At 49.4% G+C, this 18,415-nt stretch overlaps 1 long non-coding RNA gene across 3 annotated transcripts; it reads right to left on the minus strand.

Annotated features, from left to right (window-relative positions):
• Positions 1 to 5,521: 5,521 nt before the first annotated feature.
• On the minus strand, positions 5,522 to 15,951 carry LOC120237946. 3 transcript variants are annotated; one of them, XR_005530088.1, is made up of 5 exons: positions 15,871 to 15,951; positions 15,323 to 15,475; positions 11,967 to 13,046; positions 8,349 to 8,664; positions 5,522 to 7,962 (listed from the first exon to the last, which is right to left on the minus strand). It is a non-coding gene; the product is annotated as an uncharacterized LOC120237946 (long non-coding RNA). The 3 variants fall into 3 exon arrangements; XR_005530087.1 differs by having other exon boundaries at positions 5,522 to 8,664; positions 11,967 to 13,043; XR_005530086.1 differs by having other exon boundaries at positions 5,522 to 8,664.
• Between the last annotated feature and the right edge of the window lie 2,464 nt (positions 15,952 to 18,415).

Here is an 18,415-nt window from a genome sequence, read left to right on the forward strand (position 1 = left end):
GGGAGACACAGAATCTGAAGCAGGTTCCAGGCTCTAAGCTGGCAGCACAGAGCCCGACGTGGGGCTCGAACTTGGGAATGGTGAGATCATGACCTGAGCCGAAGTTGGATGCTTAACTGACTGAGCCACCCAGGCGCCCCATGACTCAGAGGTTTAACTGACCTTGCCACCCAGGCCCCCTGAGAATAATACTTTTTAACTTTAAAAGAACACTCATGTCAAATTGGCAAAAGGGACACTGGTGGCCTGCTCAGATACAGGTGTGAGCAGCCCCAGGTAAGCCAGATGCAGGTAGCTGTGTAGATCAAGGGCCTTAAAAATGTCTGTTCCTTTTAACCATAGAATTTAAACTCTGCAAACCACCTGCGGAAGGACCAGAGATGTGGGCAAATATCATGCGTACAGCTGCTTCCACTGGCTTTTTAGTAATGCACTTTGCTACACCTGTAGAGAGACATAAACATACAGACAACATGCAACTGCTATGGTTTTCAGTTAAAACTAAAACATTGCAGGTGATGTGGGAAAATGTTTATAATGCAGTGTAAGTGAAATAAATCCAGAAACAGAACGGAATTTGCAGTATAATCCCTATTAAGTGCAAAACAGATTTACACACTAACTTAAACAATTTAAAAGCCATAGAAGCAGCACAAAGATTGTAATATGATTAGAGTTTCTTGTTATCATTTTTTTCATATTCCCTAAAATATCTATCTTTCACTTTTGTAATTGGATAACGTAGGTAAGTAATGAAGCACATGATTTTTATTGAAAACAAAAGTTGCAGGTGGAAAAAATAAAATTGCATACTTTGCTTCCGCCTACTGGATGTGGGAGAAATTGCACTTAGAATCTAACTTTCATGAAAGATAAAACCCTTCAAAACAAAACCCAGAAGAAGGCGAAGGCCAAGCAGAGGGAAGAAAAGACAACACAGTGTTCAAATACAGTAAACCTCAAATCGTTATTTTAGGCAGTGCTGTACTGGTAGTATTTATGCAGATTACACAATGTCTGTTCAAATAACTAACGTCGATACAGTTTCCTTGATTTGACCCCGGATCCCCTCTACTTTTTCTTCCAGGACCACCGGCTCCCCACACCCCTGCAGCAGCACCCCTAGACCCCCACGGCCGCCCCCAGGCCGCCCCGACCTCAGCAGGTATTAGCTGATCCTGGAGGGTCACAGCGATCTTGCAGCTGAAGCACCTGACCGCCTCTGGTCTCCCGGACGCCTGCCCGGGTTTTCTTCTGAGTTCTCTGAGCCGCTTCCAAAGCCCAAGTCCGCCTTCCAACACGAATCTTTCCAAATCCGTCCATTGCTGACGAGTCAAGTGCTTTGTGACATACAGCCCGTATCTCTTCCAGTTTTGTCCATACTTGCTGTATGCGTGATGTGTCCTGTGAGGTGCCTGGCTGTCTACACTCGTTAGGTCTCGGTGGGCTGGCCCCTTGTCGTTATATAAAGGTCTCCTTTGTCTCTGTTTAATGTTTTTAGTTTAAAGTCCATTTTGTCTGACGTAAGCATGGCTACCCTGTTTGCCTGTTTTGTTTCTTTGTTTGTTTGGTTGGCTGGTTACCATTGGCTTAAAATATCTTTTTCCACCCCCTTCGATCCCAGTCCACTGTGTCTTCAGAGCTAAAGCAAGTCTCTAATAGGCTGCACATCACTGGATCTTGTTTTCTTATCCATTCAAATAACAGATTCCTCACAATGGCGAGGGGAGGCCCGCAGGACTGAGTCTCTGTCTCCTGTTGCAGAGCGGTTCTCCTTCATTCCAGCGCCCACCCACAGCCCCCGCAGGCTTCTGGGGCTTGCCACGGCCATTTTCTACCTGGAATACCTTCCCACGTTACCCGCCTCGGACATCCTGCGCACAGCTGCCTTCTCCTCTGCGAAGACCAGGCACCTAGAGGAGTGTAGGTTTTTATCATGGTGGAGCCTCAGGAACGATCTTTCCAATTACTTAGTACTTGGGCAAATTTACGTGCATCTCTGTATCTCGATAAAGGTCTCTGTCTAGGTGTGAGCATGTATCTCAGCCTGGCGATAAGACAATGGAAGCTAAGAGAAATTAAGTGACTTGAAGGAGCTCAAGGCTTGATTGGAAGCCTTACCACAGAGAGTCTACACAGGCAGGTATTTTTGGAAGGCTCTTTTCCAGTTAGTGCTACACACGATCTCAGATCTCTAGCAGAGAAGTGGTTTGCATTTACACCTGCAGTTTATACAGGTGGGTAGGACTTGAGAGCCAAGGACAGAAGTTTGAAGAGTGTGCACCTGTCAGGAAGTGTTTGGAGAAGAAGGAGCATCCAGAGGGTGAATCTCAGGGGGGCGGGTGGCCCACACCAAAGCCAGGGGCCGGGAGGGAAGGACGGGGCAACAGAGAGAGGGCGCCTGGCGGCTGGGATGGAGTGAGGGAGCGAGGGGCCGGCCACTCCCGTGGGACCCCCATGAAGCACCGCGATAGAACACTAGCTCCCTTCCAGCCTGACCGCATGCAAATGAGCAGGTGGCCGCGGGGGGGCTCTGACCTCCTGCTCCCTGGTGTGGGGGCTCTGGGTCTCCAGCCTCATTGGCAGGACCGAGGCTGCGCCCAGGCCCAGGCCAGAGGGATCGCGAGGCAGCCCGAATGTTCCAGCCTGGCTGGGCCTGGCGCACAACCTCCTTGAGGCTTGCAAGGAAGCAAAAGACATTTCAGAAGCACCCAAAGCCTGAGAAGCGAGGTCCTTCTGAATGATGTCTTACAGCCCCCACAAAGGAAGACGATGAAAATAAATCAAACAGAGTTAAAGCTCACCCTCTTCACCCAAGCTCCCGTCCTTGCTCCGTGCCCCAGTCTCCTGTCCGCAGAAACAAGGAAGGGGCCCCAGCCTCGTGCGAGGAGTGCAGCGGGGCCCAGGCGGACGTGGGCCCGGACCGTGACTGCACCCTACCATTCACTTCCGCGTCCCCTCTGTCAAATTGCTCTTGTGGATTCTTTCATCCACAGTTGGGGAAGGAGACCTGCGTCGTCGCAGAGGGCCCCACACTCGGCAGACACCGCCCCTGGCTTCATGCTCTGCCAGTGGCAGAGGGGAATGCCCATAACCTGGTGGATGGCATCTCTATGTCTCTATACGAAATATCAATCATAAAAAATTGAAATCTTACCCTTTTAGCTCCAAAAGAAACAAGGCTCACATCAATTTGACATGACCCTTGGAGATCTGACCACTGCAATGCGACAAAGAAAAGAAATAAAATGTTTTTACAAATAAAAATATATTTATGAGTAAAATCTATCTTATAAAATAAAATAATGGAAAAAGAAAGCATTTTTTGTTTGTTATTTTTCTTAGAGAGAGAGTATGAGCAGGAGAGGGGCCTCGGTGGTAAGGGAGGGAGAGAGAGGGAGAGAGAGAGAGAGAGAGAATCTTAAGCAAGAGCCCCCATGTTCTGTGCAGAACCCGACACGGGGCTCCATCCCACCACCCTGGGATCATGACCTGAGCCAAGAGTCAGACGCTCAACTGACTGAGCCACCCAGGCGCCCCCAAGAGAAGAAATATTTTATTTGCAGACAACATGCTTGGGTATGTAGAAATTAGAGGTAAGTGTGCAAATAAATTGTTAGAATTTATAAGTGTACTTAGCAAGAATGCTGAATATAAGGTCAGTGAAAATAATGGCATTACTATAAATTAACAAGAAATTAGAAAGTAGCATTATAAGCCATCATCTCCCAGCAAATAGGTAAAATGAAGCATGGCTGTGTCACAACAAGCTACCAAGTCAGGCTTTTTTTAATTTTTAATTTTTTTAACGTTTATTTTTGAGAGGGAGAGACCATGTGTGAGGGGCGGAGGGGCAGAGAGAGAGGGAGACAGAGTCCGGAGCAGGCTCCAGGCTCCCAGCTGTCAGCACGGAGCTGCCAGGAAGCCAACCATCAGTGAAAGCAGGGACGGGGCGAGGGGGGAGGCCACTGGAGTTGCTTTTCTGTTAGATTGATTGAGCAGAGAGGGGACGAACACTGAGCCAGGTTTCAGCCGTGAGGACACCCGAGGGCGCCAGCGACCCCGGGAACCCCCCCTCCCCCAGCCTTTGCAGCAACGCTTGGAGGGCGGTCAGACAAGCCAGAGGCCAGCGGGCCACATGTTCCCTTTCCTACCTGTTTGCGTCCACCGGCCTGCGTCCACCGGGTCGGCACCGGTCCTTTGGGCCTGGCCATCCCCGCCCTCATGGTGTCCTGAACGAAATGTTAAAAGCAACAGAGACAGCAGGGAGACTAGCGGGGACGGGAACTGAGACTTCCAGGCAGGAGGCGTGAGGCTGGTGTGGACGCGGGAGTCGAGGTGGGCGGGAGAGCCGGGCACCCTTTGGAGAAGGAGCTGAAATACCTGCCCATGAGTTGAACAGGGGGTGGGGCTGAGGCAAACGTAGGAAGCAAGGGTGGCATCCAGCTTCTGGCAGTGTCGAGGGGCCGTCCGGGGCACCGTGGGCAAGGCTGGGAAGGAAATGGGGGGGGGGGGGTCTCTGCCCTTTGCAGACACCCCCGGGTGGGCACGTAGACACACCCAACAGGCGTTTGGCAGTGACTGCAGAGAAGGATCCCGAGAGAGCTTGTCCTTGGGAGGAGCGATATTTAACCAGCAGAAGACGGGCTCCATGATGTGGGGAAGAGGAAGCGATTGCTTGAGCAAAGCCCCGGGCGAGAAGCTGAAGGTTCAGAGCCACCCACTCACAGGTGCGCTGGGGCGACCGGAACCGAGGTGCGCAGGGCAGTCTCAGCCTGGGGGGCCATCGGCCACCACAGCCAGTGGGTGAGGGGCCAGGAAGCGGGGCTCGGTGGTGCTAGCTGATGGGGTTCTGCCCCGGGCAGGAAGGCAGAGGCGCACAGGTGAGGCCGAGAGCCCGGGAGGAGGAGGGGACGCGCCGGCGGGTGGCAAGGCCAGGGTGCGGCATCCTGCGCGACCGCAGAGGGCAAGCGCGCTAGCGTGTGGGGGAATGGCCCGAGGACGCACGCGAGAGGCCGTCAGGAAGGTCCCAGTGCCCGGCTAACTGAATGCATACTTGGAACCGTCGGATGGCCCAGCAACCGCTAGGACCAGAGTGGAGAGAGGGGTTCAAGGTCATTTTCGGGAGGGATTTAAAGACAGCGTCTTCAGCACTTCAGTTAAAAACCCGACCCGGGGAGGAGCGGCCTGTGTTCTCTGCTGGGCATTTGAAAGTCCCCTGCATTAGCACGTGTGTGAGCGAGGATTGTGTCGATAAGTGTAGCTACCCTTCTCCACTGTAGGCTCTTAGAACCGCGGAAGGAACTCCGCCCAGGTCCTAACCGGCTTGTAGGTGCAGGTTTGAAAGGTGGTCAACATCTCCAGATGATCAATCCCAAAGAATGAGCAAATGCAGGCCCCCCCCTGGCCCGGCAAGGCCCCCGGCTGCAGGGGAAGGGCCACACCGGGCGAGGCCACACGATGCTGGTGTGGAAAGGCGATTGCAAGGCAGACCCCTGGAATTGGGCCAGGGCGACAGAACAGCTGGATTGTGGGTGGATATTCAAACACAGATAAAGAAGAAGAAGCTTCTAACCTGACATAAATAGCAACTGATAACAGACAAGTGATATCAACTTCAGTTTCCCGGGAAACATCCGCCTTTTTCGGTGTTGTTTATTGTTTGCTCCAAAATGCACACCTGATGACATTTTAAAGGGGATGTTTTTAGAGCATTCAGAACAATTTAAAACTGAATGCGTTCTATTTTTGAATCCCTAAATCTCTCTGCAACAGGAAAAATCTTCCACGTTAACCGGCAGGAACCTTCCATATTAAGCAACACAACCTCTTTTTACGCAAACTGCTTTTATAGCTCTCGGCTTAGTAGTTACATGGATGATGACAACAGTGCCCCACATCAGGGACAAAGCACCCTGTCACCAGCAGCAAAGACTCACGTTCCACTTTCGTCTTCACTTGTGTGGCAGGACGGTGATCAGAGCTGTTTCTCAGTTTGTTGAGGTTGGGGTTGGGGTTAGGGTTGGGTCTGGGGTTGGCATTAGGGTTGGGAATAATGTTGAGTTTGGGGTTAGGATTAGGGTTGGGGTTGAGGTTAGAGTTAAGGTTAGGGCTGAGATTCAGTTGTGGACAGGGTTGGGGTTGGGGTGGGGGTTGGGATTGGGGTGGGGGTTGGGTGGGACACCCTCTGTGCGTGGGAGGACTAGAGCCAGGCTAACTGCACACACATGGCCTGGAAGTAGGCTCGGCGGGTGGTGGACATGTGTTTCTTCATGGCCTGTCCCAGCACACAGCCTTAAAAACTTGGTTTTAGATGAAACGATGATATCACTACAGGGATGGAATCCAAGCTGAGCCTGCCACTTGTTAGGGCCTGGGTGTTGGGCGGTGAGATTAACAGTAAATTCGGCCAAACAGCCATGACAGAGAAAGAATGAAGCCTTCCTACCCAATATGCATTTGCAAACCAAATTTTCTAGACCCACAGCCGAATTGAAGATTAACCAGGAACACCCAGCAATTTAGAGTTCCCTCCTCACCTTGAAGTCCTAGGATGGCTATCACATATATACGTTCATATCTCTGGAGAGAGTAAACAAAGTTGGGTGTGCACTACAAAAGTAAGTAATTATGAAGGAAAGTGCTAGATACACGTGTGCATAAAAAATAACCACTTTGAAATACTAGAAATAGCAAAGATAGTCAGTGGAATTTTTAAAACCTCTTACTGTGTGGGAACAAGATATCTAAGTCAGAAAGAAGGAAAGTGGTTATATGATCAGGAAAATGGAGGCATGTTGGTGAATGCTTCAGAGGGCTTCATGGAGTAAGTCATTTTGCAGTGGCCCAACTACAGGAAGTGGTCTAGAACACCAGCAAGTTCTGGTCAGAGAGTAAGATGTTCATAGCTGAGATTTTGAAGGAAACATTGCTGTTGTTATAGATCTAGATTCTATATCTAGAATATAATGGTGGAAGGGCATTTCTGAGGAGACATGGCAGGAACGAGTATTGCCAGGTTGAGGAGGAAAGGAGGGGCTCGGGCACATGTGCTAAGGTTTGCATGAGCCCTGAGGTCATCAACTGTGGTAACAGATGGATGGATAGAAGACAGAAAGCCAGACGCACACCTCAAAGGAATAATGGGGAACACACAAATAATTACATGAAGAAGAGCAGAAAGGAGCTATGGTCTTGGAAATGGGCTTCAAAGTCGGGGGGTTAGTGAGGAAGGAGAGTTGGTGGTCATGAAGTCATAATGAAGAACAAAAAGACACGCTGTCCACATTCAAGCCCGGGGTAAAGGACGATGGGGAAAAAATGGCACCACTTAAGTTGACCAAAGGGAAAGTGTGTCCTTAAGGGAGAAGCTGCTTGCAGTTGGAGTGTAAGTACAGGACCCACTGAAAGGAGAGGTTGAGGATGTGAATCTGACCATGATCTCTCGGAGGCACAGCTGGGAGTTTGTAGAGTTGCTGAGGCCGCCAACCACCAGAAGGTCGACCCAGGTGATAGCATAGGTCACCAGGTTGCAGATCATCTGGAATGCACATCACTGACCTGTTAGGAGTATGTGGGTCAGCATTCAGATGATGGCTTCTTTTCGGAAACCAGGCTGTGTTGTGGCCAGAGGAAGGCCTTGAGTGAGCAAGTGTGAACTTGGGTGGAGCCCATATGGGAGGCAAAGGTGGGGTGCGAGGTCATGCTTCCAGACTGAGTCCTCAGCTCCTCCATCGGCGGCCCCAAGGTCCCCGGGAACGCCAGCCCAGCTGACTGGGTGAGCAGAAATGATCAGCTCATGCTTCAAGGCCTGCCTTTCCCTACTGTGTTCTCTGTGAGGTATATTCCTCAGAATCCAGTACCGTGGTACATTGCAGGCCAGATATTTGGTGTTTGTGATGTGCCAATCTTTCTTTCCACTGGGAGGCATGGCCAGCCCTGGTCTTCTGTCCTCAGTTCTTCCTTAAAAAACAGCGTCAGGGTATGAGTCATGGCTAGCACCAAAGTCACCTTCACCCTGTCACTAGCTATGGCCCCTTACCTCCTCTTAGTCACTGCTGGGATATGGTGGATGGACAGAATGAATGGGAGCCCCAGAACAGCCCAGGCTGAACGGATAGGCAGGTAGAATCCTAAGGCCAACAAATGGCTGATTCATGGAATGAATAAGGGGTACATTTCACCATGCTTCAAACACCCAGGATATGACAAACTCATTTCTAGAATACTCTGGGCCACTCTTATACTTCAGACCACATCTTGAGCCACTGACTTGAGCTGCCCTTGCAAAGAAACAATGCATGCGTATTCTGTTCCAGAAAATTGGTGAGTGAAAGAATGCAACATACGTGGGTCATGACTTCCAGGACTTTCTGTAGTCAAGTAGGGGGATCAGTGTCCAACCTCCTTTGCAGTGTGGCAAAGCAAGTAGGCTGGAGGCTTTGCAGCAACACAGGGTTGGCTGGAGACAGTAAATCAATGTAAATTTTTCATTGTAAAGGCTTCTTATCCTCATTTCCAGTTGACACCATCTCAAGCGTCTTCTTATTTTCTCTACGCTGATTAAGTGATGTGACAGGTGATTTAGAAGCCATGTTCCCTGCACCCGGCGGAACGCTGTGGCTGTGCCTGCTGGCCTCACTGCCGAGCATGTGATTCTCTGGACTACAAGACAAGAAGCAAAAGTCATACTCAGTGATTTCCAGTTCATCATGTTGTTCATTCCCTAGAGGAACTGTGTTTATCAAATCAAGAAAGACGCTTAAGATCTGCTGGGTGTCTTCCAGTGACATCTTTATTCAATGAGACGTGTGTCACTTTCTTACAATGAGCTCTCCCATTGCTCTTACATTTCCTTGTCCAGCCCTTTCACTGGATTGAGGGAGGTGTCACTTGCTTGGTTGAAACACAACTAACAGGTAATAATTACCTGGGATGATGCAGATTTAGGGATGTGTTACGTTTTCTCTTTGATCTGTCAACATCTCTGCCTATTTTGGCATCAGCGGCCATGGGAGGTATATAGTGAAAGTGTATGCAGAAATTTCTCTCTGTCTCTGTCTCTCCTTGCCCCTCTCTTTCTGTCTCTCACATGTTCATATGATGCATGCGTGCATCCAGACTCACAGAAGCCTGGACACACTTGGGGTGATAGATGGTCAGTGCTGGAAACCATTCAAGTCTCTGTCTGCACCAGGTGACAAAGGAAACAATGGATAGAGTGTCAGAGAAAAGGGGGTTTACTATTGGTGTCTATTACAGTCTCGACAGGAAAGGAGGAGACATCCTCAAACAGTAATTAAAGACAGTTTCCTAAAGTGCTTTCAACAGCATGGAAGGGTGGCGTCCCAGGCTTGCAGCTCCAGTCTGATGAGGCAGCAGCAGGGAGTAGTCAACATCACCCGGTACGCAGTGAGGGCAGCTATTAGAAGCAGCCTGCCTGATCTGCTGCTGGCCCTCAAGAGTGGGACATGGCCAGCCCACAGCAACAAAGCAGCTAGGAACTCGGCTCTGGCCACCAGAGCACAGTCCCTCCCCTCACCTGCACCTGACAGGGCACCAGACAGTGTGGGAGCCTCCTAATACTCAGAGAGCAAAGGGTCCACGGCGGCAGGTGAGGCTCAGCACATTTTCTTTGAGTTCTCTCTTATTGGTCAGTTGTGTGCCATGTGCCTCCTATCTGCCTCTAAGAATATTACACTGTCCTGGTAATACTTGACATAACACTCAAGACTATCGTCCTCTGCAGAAGGAAGTTTAGAAAAGAGAACTCCTGGGGTGCCTGGGTGGCTTAGTCGGTTAAGCGTCTGACATTCGCTTAGGTCATGATCTCATGGTTCGTGGGTTCGAGCCCCATGTCGGGCTCTGTGCTGACTGCCAGCTCAGAGCCTGGAGCCTGTTTCAGAGTCTGTATCTCCCTCTCTCTCTGACCCTCCCCTGTTCACGCTGTCTCTCTCTCTCTCCTAGAAATAAATAAAACATTAGAAAAAAAGAAAGAAAGAAACGAGAACTCCTGCCTCTCTCTGCTGTCAGGAGGCCAGACCCGTTAGTGCAAGGTGTCCCAGTAGCACGAAACCCCTTAGAGCCAAACAGAGCACATTCGTCTCTTGGTCTCCCACTTGTCGCCTCCAGACTTGAGGTAGAAACAGACATTGTCATCATCAAGTCCTCTCGTTTCCAGCTGCAGGGCTTGCCACGAAGGCCTTCCATCCGGCCGCCCATGCACACCCTCAAGGTCGTGTCACCTGCGCTATTTGTGCGGGCTCTAAGACCCAGGGCGTTGGATACTCTACAAAGGCTGGGAGAATCCTGAATCTGTACTGAAAATCTGCCTCACCTTTATAAAGAATAGAAAGCCTGAGAGCAACCTTCACTTGCCTTCGGAAATTATTCCAAATCCTGGGAAGACCCTAAAAGTGCTCTCTGTGGTCGTAACTAGAAGTAACCTTCCCCTTCCCTACAGGTGGTGCATAGGAAAAGGGAGCCCTGGCCAGGCAGGTCTGAGAAACGCCAGTCCTTGGAGCTAAAGCAGGTTGCTTTAGCAGGAACATTGTGAATCGAATTCATTGAACGATGGAGCTCTATCCTTTAATTTTTTAACAAAATGTCTAGAAGGAAATAATACTACCTGAAACTTAATTTGAAGAACCATAATCTGAACATTTTTACAGACTTGGATAAGTGGGCCCTGCAGATACAAGGAAGAGAAAGGAACCGCACAGTTTGTAGAGCTAAAGATACTTTTACCGGAATCAGCTTCTCAGAATATCCAAGACACAGGCGTCTTGAAAGATGTTACTCACAAAACAAGGCCAAAAATATGGGCATTGTGTGTAAACTTTATAAATGAATGGATTAAAATATTGGCAACTAGACAGCTCCATTCTAGAACAAACGCACATCAGCCTGAGTTGTCAGGAGGCGCCTCTGTGCGGGGCAGCCCTGCGTGGTCCTGGGTGAGCAACCTCCGTTCCCACTGGGCTCTTCCCAGGCACAGCTGGGACCTCCGCACCTACCCCCAAAGGAAGGATCCTCAGGCCAGACTGTGGCTTCTGCATCAGCAGCTGGCAGCCCACACCTCTCGGAGCCCTGTGCCCACATGCCAGCCCAGGTGGCCGCAGGCCAGACTTGGTGAGCAGGGGCCCTGTATCACATGCTTCTGGTCTTCCATCCTCCTAAATCCATGGTCCATCCAGACACAAGGAGGAAGTTTGGGACACTAAGTTGTATTCTTTTATTCTTTTTAATGTTTATTTATTTTGAGAGAGAGAGACAGAGCATGAATAGGGAAGGGGCAGAGAAAGGGAGACAGTATCCAAAGCAGGCTCCAGGCTCTGAGCTGTCAGCACAGAGCCTAATGAGGGGCTCAAACCCATGAACCCCAGATCATGACCTGAGCCGAAGTCGGACATTTAACTGACTTAGCTACCCAGGAGCCCCTAAAAGATTTTAAGTGTACCGTTGTATGCTATTAAATATATGCCCATTGTACACAAATGGCTACCTTCCAGTTGAGAATGTTTAACCAACTGAGCCACCCAGACGCCCCGCTGAGTTGTATTTTTAATTCTAGAAGATTGGGAAATTTACAGAAAGCTTTCATTGTTTATAAGGATCTGGGGACTGGCGGTAAATGAACGTGATAGGAATATCTTCAGAATACTCTTCCCGATACCCCGGAGCCTTCTGTGCCTGGAAGGCTCTCGCCGACATTTCCTTTACAGGAATGGAAGGCGGTCTGTCCTCTTCAGCACTTGGGATTGAGCAGCCGGTAATGGACAAGGGACTTCAAATGTCTGGGTCCCACACGGGCAACAGGTGCAAGACCATGGGATGTTTTTAAATCCTTCACCAGAAACCTCGATTTCACCTGAAATTATACTTGCCTACTTTATGGATTTCTGTAAAGCTGACCCTGAGGGTCCTGAGCCCAGCTAGAGTCTGAGACCATTCAGAGTCTCACCCACCTCGACAGTGGTGAGGGGGCAGCTAGGGCCGGTGCCACTGGGCAACGGAAGACCCTCATCTCCATCAAGGGCTGTGACATCTACGTATCTTTTAGCAATGCACCTGTAGGAAATAAAGGGATAATATTAAAAATACATGTAACTTTGGTGACTGCTGCCTCTTGCGGTCGAAATTTTTGTCTTATTCTAAGGAAAATAACTGGAGTAAGGTAAAGAGAGGGGATAGAACGAATATTTGTAGATCCTAGGAGAGATGTGAATCCCTGCTTCAGTGGGGTTTGGTGTTAGGGATTTGGTCATTTATCCAGGAGTTCTATGTCACTTATCATGTGCCACATTCTATTGGGAGCAAAGGAATAGAATCAAAGGGCTGACGTTCACAGAGCCTCCTATCTAGGAAGGGAGTGGAGAGTTAATCTGAAGTCAGACTGCATTGAGTAGAGGTGAATGAATGATGCCAGGAGCGTGCAGGTGAACAAGTGAGAAACTCAGAGTTGAGTCCTAAAATGTGAGTGTTTAGATGCAGCACATGGAGCTCCTCGCATTTCATGAGGCTGGAAGGGAAGGTGGTGCAGAGAACAGAGCTCAGGGGCTGGACATGTTGCAAAGAAGGGAGGGAAGGCAGCTGGGGAAGAGGTAAATTGGGACACCACTGGCCACGGGAGCAACCGGAGTGAGTCCCGCAGGGAAGCTGGGTGGGAGGAAGGGCGCACGCTCACCCTCGGAGGGGGACAGAGGAAGCCTGGTGTTCGCAGAGCTCCGGGGTCCCCCCGGGAGGGCAGAGGAGCCTTGGCTGGGCTCTGGAGAATCCCTGCAGGCCGAAACACATGGCATCCTAAAGATTCGGGTGGGGCCCAGGGCTTCTGCCCCAAAGTGTGGGTGGGCGGCAGGTTCCAAGCACAAGGGTGTGCGTGTGGGTGTGGAAGGAGAGAGACAGGGCGGTGAGGAAACTCCAGCCGAAGCGGACAGTGTTGAGATGCGCCGAGCTGCAGAGCAAGGAGCCAGTTCAGTTCAGGAGACGAGTTGGGTTTTAGACTTGGGTGTCTGTGCCCACACTGCATGGCTATGGCTAGTCAGCTGCTGGTGATGAGGGAGCAAAGGCAAGAGAAATATAACATAAATGAAACCTCCTTAGATCCTACAGCCCACTGATAGACACCCGAAACATGCAGAGTGTGGCCTTCCTCTAGCAGCTCATGGCTGCCTTACTTCTTTGATGTTTTTGTTTTATTAAAGACTAAAAGTAACCGTGTCTCAAGAGCAGCTAGCCCTTCAAGGTCCTGAAAGCCTTGCTTACTTGCTTAGATACTTATGCTATCCTTAACTCCCAGGAAACTAAAAGTCTATTATCAGTCACACCTCATGACCCCAGTGCACCTCTTTCTGCCCACAGGTCCTGTCCTTTATTTAATAAAATCACCTCTTTGCACCAAAGATGTCTCAAGAATTCTTTCTTAGAGTTTGCTCAAGAACCCCATCACTAAGATTATAAAATACTCCTAAATATCCAGATTTGGGCTGGAGACCACATCTGGAAATAGCCCACAGTCTTGGGTATGGACAAAGTCGCAGAAGCTGAATTAGGAAAAGCAGAAGGCCAGGGGCATCCTGACTGACACGGCCACGGTCGGACGCCATTCCCCGCGATGGCTCCTCGGTGACACGAACCTGCTCATGTGCCAACGAGAGAAAAATAACGCCACTGAGTGTCATGCGGTCAGAAATGTTTGTCGTGTTGACTGGGAACAAGGCTCTTCTGACTGCAGGAGAGAGAGACCTGGAGAGCGCTGCTTCTAAATTTGTTTCTAGGAGACCCATGTCAGGTTGCTAAACAACTGCTCTGTTCTGACGGCTTTCGTTTCCTGTAAACACAGATCCCCCGGGGGTGTCCAGTGTTTCCTGACTTGAGTCCAGAAGGAGCAGGTGTGTTCACTGGTGAGTCATGCGCTGAGCAGCCAAGACCAGGTAAGGGCTACAGAGGTCCTCACGGAGCAGAAGCAAGCTGAGAGGGCCCCCGCCTTCCAGGACTGAGGTTACTTGGAATTTGGGATTCTTGTTGTTGTTTTTGTGTTTATTTATGTTTGAGAGAGAGAGACAGAGCCTGAGCAGGGGAGGGACAGAGAGAGAGGGAGGCACAGAATCTGAAGCAGCTCCAGGCTCTGAGCTGTCGGCACATAGCCCGATGCAGGGCTTGAACTCATGAACCATGAGATCATGACCCGAGCCAAAGTCGGATGGTTAACTGACTGAGCCCCCCAGGCGCCCCTGGGATTCTTGAATTTCATTCCTGCTAAAAGTAATAGCACCATCTGGGGTTCCCAGGAAAATTCCTGCATTAATAAATATAATTTGTAATCCATTCATCTGTGGATGCATATTTAGGTCATGTCTACATCTTGGCTTTGGATTGAGAGAGGGAGGGAGGGAGGGAAGGAGGGAGAGAGAGAGACTTGTGGTGGAATATTATTTGGCCTAAAGGAAAGAAACCTGATCACATGGAAGAGCAGGGGTGAGGCCGGAGACGCCGTGCTAAGCAAAACAAGGAGACACAGAAGGACGTGAGGGCCCCAGGCTGGTCCAGTGCAGGGAAACAGAGCACAGAGCTGGGGGCAAGGCTGAGGTAGCTGTTCGGGGATCAAGTGAGTTGTGCAGGAGGGATGAGGCTGGGGAGCCGCCTGAGGCCATGTTTCCTCATTCACAAGGCACAGTACCCGCACCCTGAGACAAAGCTCACACCGGCTTTCCAAGTCGAGACAGCCATTTTGCCAAATGCGCCTCTGAGGAAAGGCTCTGTCATAAAGAAGCAACGTAGAAATGTCACTATATGAGGGACCCTTCACTTCATTCTAAATAAACGCACCCACGGTTCAATTAGTTACTGGGGTGCCTGGGTGGCTTAGTCGGTTAAGCAGCCGATTCATGGCCTTAGTTCATGATCTCAAAGTTCACGAGTTGGAGCCCCGCATCGGGCTCTGTGCTGACAGCTCGGAGCCTGGAGCTGCTTCGGATTCTGTGTCTCCCTCTCTCTCTGCCCCTCCCCAGCTCTGTCTCTCAAAAATAAATAAAACATTAAAAAAATTTTTAAATAAATAAATTAGTTATTAAATCAGTGCAAACATATTATTTCAGACACTGTATTCAAAGGTCTCTGTCTTACAACCGAGTCGGGGGGGAGTCAAGGTACCACCGGGCACGAGTGTGGCTTCAGGACCACGGAACGCAGTCAGCCTCTCGTGAATCACAAGGGAACATTTGGACACAGGGTTTAGATAATGCAACCGAGGTGCTACCGTGGCCAGGCTGGGGATGGAAGGAGTCTGGAGTCCCTTCTCAGATTACTGGTTTCTTTTTCTTACCGAGAGCACGCTCATGTGGCTGGGAGGCGGGGGGCGCTCTCTGGTCCGGGCTGCGCAGAAAGGCTGCGTCCTGTATTCCCATGGCTGCCTGGGGTCACTGCACCCTGAGCAAAATGCTGACTAACCGAGAGCAGGGGGAATGGCCTGCAGCCGCTGCTAGGAAAAGGGCAAAGGCAAACTAGGGGCGGCCGCGCAGGAGGGAGCCGGGCCGGACGACCCCCACGGCACATCTGGGGGACACCTGCATGCTGTGCAGCTCCCTTCCCACGCCCTGCCCTGAGCTAGGTCCGCAGCAGGCAGGCTGCAGGGCTGACCCCCCACCCCCACCCCCGTGGCCCAGCAGCTGCTCTGGCCGGGAAGCGCCCGCACAGCTGATATCATCTTCCAGGAACCCCACAGAAGCAGCCACCAGACACACAGTGAGCTGACAGCAGTGTTTGGGGGCTGAGGGGACGGCGGTTGGCCCTGACCACACGTCCCTGTTATAATTCAGAAAGCATACGTGTTGTTCCAGATGAACTAAGCTATGGGAAGGCACCCTGACTCACCCTGCATGTCCCAAGCTCTGCTTCTGCTCCTCGCCCGCCAGAGAATTTCTGGGAATGAATGGGCCTTAGTGAAGCTCCTGGAAAACAGAGCTGGTTTGATATGAATATCCGTTGCTATTCTGAAATCATGTTTCTGATCACATATTGTTTACGGGAATCAAACTGTTCCTGAAACGTTATCAGATTAACAGCTGGATGACTTCAGATGGGCGGTCCTATTGCATTGTTGCTCAGGAAATACGTGTTCCCCTTGCCACGCCCCCGCCTGCCCAGGAAGTTGCGTCCTTGTCTCACAAGCAATGGGCTGAGAGGCTGGCATTAGCTTTTCGCAGTATGAATGGATGCAGATTTGCCTGAGCGAAACCCTGAACACACTAGCTTGTTTTGTCTCGCTCTGTATATGACTCCTGTCTGCGTGGGAACTGGGCATCCCAGTTACATGGTTCTTCCTTCAACCTGGAAGGGCATGAGAATCAGGTCTCTGCTGACATGCGGCTGCAGTAGAAAACCAATCCCTTGCCTGCAAACCCTGTGGGAAATAATAAACTGTTGACTGTTTAAGAGAATTGTTTGTTGCCATGGCAAAAGCTGACTTGCCCCTTTGCTCATTGACTTACAGTATCATTTCAGAGCATACATTTATTTTGGTGATCTTCAGTGGGCAGTTGTATCAGCTAGCTATTGCCACACTTATGCTGCATAACAAACAACCACCCACAATATTTCAATAGCATCCTGTATAATGTGTGTTGGTATCTTAGGCATGTGTGCACTCACTGGGTTAAACTAACAAAGGTTGGGCTTACCCTGGGGGAAGCTGGTGGGGGTAGCTGTACCATGTGTCTGACATCCAATTCCTATTCCAGCAGGTTGTCCGAGGCACTGGAGCCCAGCTGTGCAAACAATCTTCAGGCTTCTTCTGTGTCACAAATGCTAATATCTCCACTCGCATGATCAAGCTGGCATCAGCGGACCAGAGAGGTAAACTCCTCCTTGGAGGGGAAAGGGAAGGACTGGGTATTTCTGAAAACAATCTAATTTACTGCACTAACTCATCCTAACGTTTTATTGGGAGTAATTTCTCTGTTGTTGTGGTGGTTTGTGTTTGTTTGTTTGTTTGTGTTCTACTTTCTCTCTCCATTTCCAGGTTGAAGAACTGAAAACACACAGCATCACACCCCACACACTGGCTGCCCTCAAAGGATTTCTGCCATTGAGCACTTAGATAATATGGCCACCTACAACCTAGTAAACTGATCATTGTCACTTTAATGTTGCTCAAACATAAAAAATAATATGAGAACAGGGAAGAGGGACAAAACATAAGAGACTCTTAAATATAGAGAACAAACTGTGGCTTGCTGGAGGGGTCCAGGGTGGGGGGATGGGCTAAATGGGTAAGGGGCATTAAGGAGGATGGGATTAAGGCTTTGATGGATGAGCACTGGGTGTTATATGTAGGGATGAATCACTGGAATCTATTCCTGAAATCATTATTGCACTATATGCTAACGAACTTGGATGTAAACTTAAAAAAAAAAAAAATATATATATATATATATATATTGATCAAGCCTAGGGGAATATGGTGAAAAACACAGGTCTATGATAGAAACCTGTTTTGCTCAATACGGCATCATAAACCACATGTAGCTAAGGAGCATTTGGAATGTAGCTAGTCTGAATCAAAACGCTCTATTAGTAAAATATATACACTGGATTTTGAAGACCTTGTATAAAAATGTAAAATATATCGTTAAAAATTTTTGCCTTGATTATATGTCCAAATAAAATATTTTGGATATATTGGGTGAAATAAAATGCAGTGTTAAAATTAACTCTACCTAGTGATCTCAAGGAACAAGTCAGGGCCTCTGAAAGCCCTCACTTTCATAAAAGCAATGAGACCGCTGGCAAAAAGTGGTCAGAATTAACTTTTTCAGAACTCTGGAAATCAAGTCAAGGTTAACAACAATCTAGGGAGCCATTTTAAGAAAAATGGCCAAATTCAGGGGAGAAAAACAAACTTTGTAGCCTTTTAACTTCTTTATCTCATCTCTTCCCTCCCCTGATCCACAGTGCCCTTGAACACCATCAGCATGTGATTGTGGTGGAAATCAGCAGCCCAGAAGGGGCAAAATGGAGGTCTGTCAAGAGTTCCCTGGGGCAGAATGGAGGTCTGTCCCTGGGAGAGTCCAGTCAAAAGCCCAGCCTTGTTTTTACTGGATTTGAAGCCTGTTCCGTATGAGTAGCCTTTTCTTCAGGGATGTTTGTCCAAAACAATCAGAGGCAACTGATTGTTGAGCATTGCAGCTTCCTAAGGCAGTGGGGAAAAGTTGGACAACCAATAGAATAAAGTAAAATAAAAACTGGGGAATGAGACATCCACAGGATGCTTTAAAAAGCTCTAAGGTATTTCTGAGAATCTAGAAGGTCAGACACATACACGTGGTTGTGTGCCAGCTCAGGAAAGTCCGTCAATGTCTGGGAGCGTTTACCTCTGGATGACTGTGGGGCTCTATGCCAGTAGGAAGAGAAGATTGAG

This window comes from Hyaena hyaena, unplaced genomic scaffold (assembly GCF_003009895.1).
Source record: "Hyaena hyaena isolate Hyena2069 unplaced genomic scaffold, ASM300989v1 scaffold_194, whole genome shotgun sequence".
Classification (NCBI taxonomy): Eukaryota; Metazoa; Chordata; class Mammalia; order Carnivora; family Hyaenidae; genus Hyaena; species Hyaena hyaena.